Source organism: Pteronotus mesoamericanus, unplaced genomic scaffold (genome assembly GCF_021234165.1).
Source record: "Pteronotus mesoamericanus isolate MK-2021 breed Mesoamerican mustached bat unplaced genomic scaffold, CSHL_Meso_final contig_130, whole genome shotgun sequence".
Taxonomy (NCBI): domain Eukaryota; kingdom Metazoa; phylum Chordata; class Mammalia; order Chiroptera; family Mormoopidae; genus Pteronotus; species Pteronotus mesoamericanus.
Window position 1 is genome coordinate 3,471,203 of NW_026555060.1, and position 9,572 is coordinate 3,480,774.

A 9,572-nucleotide genomic window follows, 5' to 3' on the forward strand; every position below is an offset into this window, starting at 1 on the left:
CCTTTCTGTTTCTGCATGGGTTATAAAATGTTGTGTTGGACTCATTGGTCCCCTAATGCTTACACGCTCATTGCTTCCTCCTGTTGATAGTGGAATTACCAGGTGACTATCCGTTTGGACTGAAATTCTAAAATTCTACTAATAAATGAAATTCTACAATTGACCCTGAAAAGGAAACAGAAAAATTGGACACAGGAATTTTTTTCATCAGCCAACAGCATGTGGAAATCTTCTTTACCATTTCTGAATGCTTAATAGCAAATTAGCACATACAGAAAATGGAACAATGGTAGAAATAACTATATAGGAATTAGGGCCCTTTGTCTTTAATCACATTTCGTCCATGTAATTAGAATAACCTTGGTCCAGACAGTTGGTATCTTTAGGCTTTGCCTTCATTATCTACAAGGCCCTTCCAGCTCTAAACATTGACAATGGAAGAAGAAAGCAGTTTTTTCTTGTCTGTGCTGCAAGTGGGATATTCTCAATCCCCACCTCAAATCCAAAATGCACCACTGGCTTCTTACATACATACACCTATCATCTTAGGTGTATATTTTAATGTTTGTTTTGTAAAATAATGATTTAAAATTTGTTTTTAAAGAAAGCAAAACATAAAATTTAAAAATAATATCTACAATTTTTCTTTTAGATTCAGTCTAAATCTCTGGACTATTTTTCATTGTGATGTTGATAAGCAAAACAATTTTGATCATGAGATGGGTTAAAACAGGATCAATAATGAACATTCTTATGAGTGCCTAGTAACAAGCCTTTCACTTGTATCAAGTTATGCCTTTTCATTCACTCTTAGACAAAACTTCACATTCTGCTTTCTTTTGAGTAGAAGGCATTTCACTTGCTTTGTTTTGCCTTCAGTAGGAATTTAAGGCAGATGAGTTGCGTGTCAGCGCTTTTTGCGTGTCCTCCCAAAGTATGTAAAGGTTACATCATAACAAGGAGTGGAGAGGTGAAGGTTCCTCCCAGTGACTCTGGGGACCACACCTAGAAAGCTACGCTCTCCCTGGGCATTTCACAAAGGTGTAAAAAGCTGGGGAGAGTCCAGGAAGAAACAATAAAGCTTAATTAAGGACTGCCTCCTGATGAAAGAGAAATTAATGCTGAAGTCTGGAGAGGCAATAACCTAAAAAGTTACAAACGTTTGCTGTCTACAAATATTTCTCAATTGTAAACACAGTATAGTTGAAATTAAACATTAAGCAAAAAATTAAAATTCCCAGATTTCCAAACAGAAAAGTGTACCAAGACAAAAAAAAAAGAGATTAAAATATTTTCACCTGTGGAATAGTATGCATTAATAGTAGAAAATCCACCGGGGAGACTATAGAAATGTAGAGCATGGCTCCTGAGAAGCCATCCTTTTATGGCCTGTCATACACATGATCCTGTGATCCCATAACCCCTAGAGTTAACTTTAAAGGAAGGAATCCCTGGCATTCCTATAGAGCTAGGGCCACATCTGGCAATATTTATGTAGGAAAGCAGGACTTAAGTAAAAAAAAATACATAAATACAAGATGTCTTGCAATTTTTTTTTTTTTACTTTTTATATTTTTCTATGTTCAATAAGACCCTGAAAGGAGTCTACCAGTGAAGCCCTTGCATCAGAATTGTATTTTCAGATATCAATCTATGGATCATTAGGTGGGTGGATCATTTAGAAAAAAATGGGAACAAGTTGCTGGCATTTTTGACTAAATCAAACTGGCCAAGGGGTTCGTCAATGTCTTCCATTTCAATTTTGTCTTCTTCCTGGGTCTATCCTTCCATTCTCTGAGAACACATTCCAGAATATGAATATTCATGAGTTAACATTTTGAAGCATGATGGGGGTGGGAGCAAGTTCTACAATTCCAGTCATACTTGAGCCAGTAAACATATAAAAAGGGAATTATAATTGCTTGTTATTGTATCTTCTTTCCCTTAGTTTTTTTTTGGAAGGGGGGGTATAATTATGTTTTTATAACATTTGAAATGAATGAAACTATAACATAATTTATCATTTAGTGTTTCCTGGAACAATACAAATATAATCCTTTAATTTTGAAATGCCCTTTTTGGTGATATCAAGGTGATTTTTATTCATGATATGTAATTGAAAAAAAATCTTAAGAAGAGTACAAGGCAAACCCTAGCAATGTATGTTTTTGATGTTGAACATGAAAACAGTTCCTCTCTGCAGAAGACCATGAGTAAGCCACTTAACTTTTGCGAATTACAAAATGTAACACACTGTGTGTGGTGAAGGCAAATACTGATATCCGGCAGCTCACGCTCATGAAGGAGGTTACCAGAACCTCTGCTGCAATGTACCTCTCTTTCTGGCCCATCATGGTTGCATGACATCAGAATACTAGCATCTGCCAAGAGGAACTGGAAGTGTTGAAATTTAATTTGTCAGAGTCTGGCACTGCTAATGTGGGTGAGTCCACATTTCTGTCCAAACCTTTGGCACAGTTCTTTTTGGTAGCACATTCAGAAGAATGTCTTCCAAATTGAGCTCTAAATTTCTGTTAATTATTCAATCAATGAATGTACAGCTCAGAGTAAGAGAGCCTAAGCAAATAATTTCCTAAGTATTCAAAGGCTAGGCCCCTTGAGAATATCTGCTGAATAAATGTTTTCCTTCATTATATTTCACCTCTCTGCCAAAAATCAACATGAGGGATATTTCAGATTGTGGGCAACACCCATAGCTTCCAAAAAGATATCTCCTAAAGATTAGGAATGTTATTATGTGGTAAGAAGGAGAATTGAATTATTTAGTCAGGGCTTATCTGTATACTCCATGTCCTGTCTTTGTAACTTATATGTCTCAGATATTATTAGAACATAATTCTAATTCAGGTGGAGACCATATTCAAACAAGTATCAGGTGGAGACCATATTCAAGCAAGTATCAAATTCACCATGCTTTTGATCTTTCAGAGAATGTTAATTGGGCCTCACATCTTTCTGGAAAGAATGATCTCTCTAGATTTTTAAAATATCACAAAAGTATTGATTTAATATTAAGTCCCTTTTCAGATCAAAATGAAGCAATCATGTAATAGAGCTACCATTTATGAGCACTATGTTTAATAAACATTATTAGCTTTATTTTTATTAATCCACACCTGCGTATAACTGAGGTGTAGAGAAGGCAATTCACTTTTTCAAAGTGACATAGCCTTTAGGTGAAGGGCCTAGACCTGAACCACGTCTGATGCCAAAGTCTCTCACCTAAACTCTGTATGACAATGCTTTGTAATATTTTATAGAAAATATTAGAGTTGGGGTTAATTTCTTGAGGAGCTTAGAGATATACCCAAGTGATTTGTATGCAATATATAAACATAGAAAATAATATAAAATTTATAAAATAGTAAGTTTTGTCCTGGATCAACCACAAAAACTCCCTGCTGTCACCTGCAGATAGTTAAGTTATGCATACCATCCTTAGGGTGGGGCCCGAACAGGCCTCAAGTACCTGCTGACATTTGAATGTACAGGCTGTGGAGACACTACAGGCTGCAAGTGAACCCTGGTTGATCCTCAGGACTCCGTGTACAAGAAGGTCACTTGGGAGTATTTGACCCCTGCCTGAGAATAAGTGTTCTCTGGCACTGATGTTACCCTAACTGGGCCATGCCTGGCCCAGTTTCGTGATGGGATGAGGAGTGGTTGTCACATCGATAGTAAAGTCTCATCAACTGCCTTTTTACTATATCACCCTCAACCTTACCCCTAGCCCCACATACATTAAGAAATCTGTGCAATGGATAAACACCTTAAAGAACTGTGATCTTGTCTAGCTGTGTGATTATTTAACTTTGGCAGGATCCTTTGGACACGAAATTCTTGTCTGCTAAGTGAAATTAGACTCTAAAGATGAGCTCTATGTTCCTTTCCTGGTTAGAAATTGTATGGGAAAAATGTGCAGCCTAGAATGCAGATCCAGCCCACAGATAGATTTATTTTGGTTTCCACAGTGTTTGTTTTTAATCAACACTACATCTACAAATCAAGATGTTTTGCTGTAAATATCTAGCTTTTCTAGCTTCTTTTGAAAACTGGAATTAGAGAGCACTGGCCCTTTGTTCTTACACAGCTTTGGTTAGGAGTGTGTCCTGGACACCCACCTTGTTTCTGTCACTATGCTGAAGGTCAGGGTTCCTACCGGCCTTTAAGTCTGCATCCTCTCTGTTCTTTGACTAGACTTAAGACAGTGCCTCATCTAAATTCCTGATCTAGTCATCAAGGTGCCTGCAGAGGGCCTTGTTGGACCACAAACTGCATAAGCCATGAGGAAATCCCAGGTGCGGTGCTCAGGGATGTGCTGTTCAGGAGAATCCACATTCACCTAGAAGATGGCAGGGCGGCCTCGGATGACTCAGAGCTGCACTGCCCACGCCCTCAGTCACTCTGCTACAGTCCGTGCCAGGTTTCTTTCCTCAGTGTTCATTCCTCCTCATACTACCTCCCTGCACAAAAGCTGATGCTGACTTCCTACTGCACGCCATGCTTAGGAAAGACTCCTCTCCAATTCAGTAGGTTCTCCCCAGGAGGCCCTGTGGGTATACTCTCCCAGCGCTCCCTGCGCAGATGCCACAGTATCTCACAGTGTGTGAGGGTCTCTGCTGATTCCTCCGTGTTTATTACCCTCCTTCTTCTCTGTGAGCCAAGAGCCTACACAATTTTTTTTTAATGCTGCCTTTTTCTTGAAGAATTATCTTATTTAAAAATGTCACCTTTCTCCACTTTGAACTCCCTGGACATCCATAAGAAAACAAAACAAAACCCAAAAACTCAAATTGTGCTTACATTGTCTTGTATTATAATGATTTATGTTCTTGGACAAGTTCCAGCGCTAATAATTTTAATAATGGACTTCTTTCATCAAGTGTATACCATAGACTGGGCACAGTGTTAAGTGATTTATATACAGCATCTCTTTCAATCCTTGGAGACAGCCAGGAGAAAGTTTTATTAGGGAGCTGTGGTGAATAGTGGTTAAGGAGGCAGGTCTTTGGAATTTAACAGACTGAGGCTTCAATCCCAGCTCCACCCTTATGAGGCAGACTGCCTTGGTCAAATTTCTTAACTTTTTAAGCCTAAATTTTGTCATTTGTGGAAAGGGAATGATATTTTTCTCTAGAGTATTCTCATAGTAAAAGTAAGTTATTGATAAATACTATTTTACCATGACTGCCTTCCATTTCACAGATTGGGAAACTAAACTTTATAAAGTTTAAGTCACTTGTTCAATGATATGCAGCTGGTAAAAGCGGGAACCAGCCAGCAGCTGTCCAGTTCCAAGGCAGGCTTTGTTCATTGCAGTACTTGACTATGGCTGTTGCTTGGCCAATGTTGTTTGAAGCAAGATCTGCTGAGTTTTTGAATCCCAATTGTTTATTAGTTCTGTGATAGAGAATAAATTATTTAACCCCTTTAAATCTCAGTAGCCTGTTATACAATGGAGATAATAATTACAATTAACCCAGAGGGTCATTTTAGGAATAAATTAAATCAAATAGCTAATGTATGTAAAATACTTAGTACTCATTCAATAAATATTACTTAGTAAATATTTGAAACTATGTTGAAGCTCCTATTGGCACTAAATATAGTCAGTTGTATTACAACATGAAATATGTTCCTAAAAATCATTACTTTGCAAAATTGAGCAATAAAAAACTACAGGGTTCATGGGGTACTAGGACTAAGGAATATAATACTCAAAAACTTTGTCAATGAAACACAAAAAAAATTTTATGTAGCACAGTTTTAAACATTTAAAATGGTTAATAAATAAGTAAATGTGTATAAGTTGACATGGCATTTTATCTTTGCAAAACTCCTGAAGTTTGCTTGTGGGTGTCAGTGTCAGAGGATTGTAGCTTGTGAATTATTGTCAAGTGATGGAGGAAGAGTTACAGAAATTGCATGGAAAGTTGCAACAGCAGATGTGGGTGAGTGTAGTTCATAACACAAATGTGAACCAAGGTATTTGTGTACATTTCGTATTTGTGCGTGTGTGTGTGTTTTGTGTAGTTTATGCTGCTCAGATCAACAGCTTTATATATTTATCAAGCCGATCTAGTAGATGAAACCATGCATAAGCAAACACAACATGCTCAAATTGTTCCTTTATGTTGGGATAATTCATATTTTTAAAACAAGCATTAAGACAGAACTGACTGTACCTTGAGATTATCATAACCACTATCTCTCAACCTAAACCTCAATTATAATTATTAAGCACTTAAAATATTCTGATTATATTAGGCACTCAAGAGCTTGGAGACCAGGTGTTATGATTATTTTCATTTCTCCACCTAAATTTCAACAGAGTATTAAGGACTTAATTCCAAAGCCTCATGTCATTGTGAACTCAGATTCTCTCAGACAAACTTACCGTAGTGTTTGTTCTTTTCCTTTGTCAAGCTACAAGTAGTTAGTAAAAACCTTGTGCCTGTATTTTCTTTCCTAAATTAATTATCACTCTGAAGAGTCCCAATTCTTCTTCCTTTCATCTTGATTTACTCCCTTTCCCTTTTTTCATTACTCTCTGAGTAAACTATTACTTTTTTCAAAGTTGTTGAAATGACACAGAAGAAATAAAAGAGCTTGGCTTCCTTTAACAGTCTAATATTAGGCAATAAATTTTGCCAAATGGCAGACCTTTCAGAAGCAAAAACCTGCTTAAGAATCTAAAACATTTACTAGAAAGGAGGGGTCATTAAACAAAGGAAGTCTGTAAGAAGGAAGAGAGTCAAACTTGGTATCTCTTAGGGCTCCCACTTGAGCCCAACAAACACTACTGTCTCGGCTCAGGCTGATCTAGGTAGGCTCGCCAAGCAGCTGTGTCTACAAATTGCTGCTGTGGTCCAGTCCATTTGCATGAAAGACTAGAGAGCCTCCTCTGAATGAGCACACCTTCTGGTACTTCTCAAGCCTGATCCAAATTGAATTACCCTCCAGTGGATTGTGGTTGCATAGCTAGGGAAATGTATGTGTGGCATGTAGTAAAATGTAGGAAATATTCATTTATTTGTTTGCCTTTCCAGCATCCAATCCCCTTCTCTTGTAAAAACAGCACCCAGTTTTGCTCTGAAGTACCATTCTCCTTCACCTTCATTACATTTAGTCTAGGTGTGCTTCCCTCATGTCTAATACCAGAATATTCCACATGCCCAGTACTGGGATTACCTGAGAGCCAGGTATACAAATTAATCCAGGTTGATTAAAATTTGTCCTGGGATTTTCATTGGAATTATTGGGGGAAAATGTTCTATTTCAGATTGCATTGCGCAGTTAATAAGATAAAGTCCTAGATCGTTAGGGGAATCAACATTTTTCACCCTGAAATTGCCCTGTGGGATATTAATTTTAACCTATTTCTTAAGAAACAAGACTCAGAAAGAACCTTTGGACCTCCTCACTCTTCTGCTCAAGAGATTCAGACAGAAAAGCTTGCTTCAGGAAGGAGATCTTAGGATGTTCGCCTCAGCCTAATTTGAATTACGTAAGGTAAATAAGCCTTCAAGCAGGTGCATATTAGCTAGATTCCCTCTGTATTCCATTGTTTCTGAGTTGCGTAGCACAAATTTTCCTGACATATATGTTTTGCCCTTCCTCTACCACCTGTAGGTCACTCATTCTCACTTTTGAAATCTAATAGTCCATCCCCCTCCTTTCTCTTTTGTCCATAAATGTCATAAATATCCAGTGTTGCCTCAGTGTCTTTGGAAATTTCATGCTTATGTGAATACAATGCACATGCATTAAATTTTTATTTTCTCTTGTTAATTTAATGAGTAGCCCAGCTAGAAGAACTTAGAAGGTGGAGGGGGGCAGTATTCAGTATTTTAGCCCCCACAGTTTTGGCCAGCCAGGCGGGAGAATTCACTGGCTGGGAGCACTGCCAGCTCCCAGGATTGCTGCAGATGGCAGGTCATGGACGTCTGACCACAGCCGGCAGAGGGGGTGAGCATTTTGTTAGCCTCTCTGATTTATCCGCCAAGTTCAATGGATATTAAAAGTGGCAAGAAATTTTTCTCTTCTCTATATTTAGATTGGCAGGAGAAAATATTTGTAAAACTAGTTCTCTTGGGTAAACATGACGCTGGTAAACACTTGTTTTGAGTCTCTTGTTTTCAATCAACCCCATCCTTCCAGAGATACTCTTTTATCTCTGCCAGTCAAAAGATACACGTCTATCTGGTGGGCTGCTGAATAGGCTGTCAGTTCAAGTGCAGGAAATCTTAGCCTTATTCTGTTTAAGGGGGGGAAGCTTGTGATTCCCTGTGTTTTGGAACAGCTATTGACAGACAGGGCTCCCCATTTTCCTTAGGCTGTCTCTGGGAGGAAACTGTTGGATCTGTGAGGGCTGCAGCCTAGTGCTCCTTGTAGAAGTCTTTTGCTTCCCAGTTAGGTCATAAAGGACTTACTGAGTTGAATCACTATTAAAATCCTACTGCCATTGGCCAAGCAATGGATGTCTCAAATTGGAAAATTTTCTAAACTAAAAATGTTTTTAGGGAGTTCTCATATTGCTATTGTTACTAGCCATTAAGACACCCTTAATAAGATGGAAGAACAGAAATTAGGACAAAAATCAAAGTCCCCTCAAATCCCTTCCTATTTACTGTCAGTCAAGGATAAATGAAATTTATCCAAAATTTCCTCTTTTTATAAGGACTCCAGACAGATTAAATTAGGGCCCAATTTAATAGTCTCATTTTAACTTAATCACATGTTTAAAGATGCTGTCTTCAAATTCAGTCACATCCTGAGGTACTAAGGGTTAGGACTTCAACATATGGATTTTGGAGCCCTAACACAAATCATTGTCCATCCTGTTTTAAATGATATTGTTTTTATCTTGATAGTGCAAATTTTTTTCTCGCTCAAATTAGTGAAATCAAAACAATTAGTTTAACTGGCAAGGATGGTAAAGTGGTAAAAGAATAAAAACATTAGTAGCTCTGTAAATGGAAATAATTGTTTATAAAATTTGTTATTTCTAATACCAGCAATAAAATCATGTTCTCTGTGACTAATGTTTAAATGAATAAATAATGTTAGGAGTATTTGCAGCAAATATTAGTTGACCTGCAGTTTTACAGATAACTACAGAATTTGTAGATTATAAATCTTTCAGATTACCTACAATCTTATCATTGTTTATGGTGATTGTTATAAATTTAAATTAATAAAATATGTACTTTCAATAGTCCTCTACCTACATTTTATTTAATTTTATTTAATAACGTAGCTGTATACTTGAACAAATGAAATTTCAAATATACAGCTATTTAAAAACTCCTGTATTAAAAACTCTTTGGCACTGCTTATTTTTTTCTGAGAAAAATTCTAAAAAAAAATTAAGCTCAGGCATATCGATCTTATACTATAGCATTTACAACATAAAATTGGCACACATTCAGGAACCAAAACAAAGACTAATTACACTTATAAATAACAAAACCTGGAGAAAAAAATCACATTAAATTATTTCTTTTACTCCTTCATTCTAGGATATGTAACAGTACAACATAAACAACTGA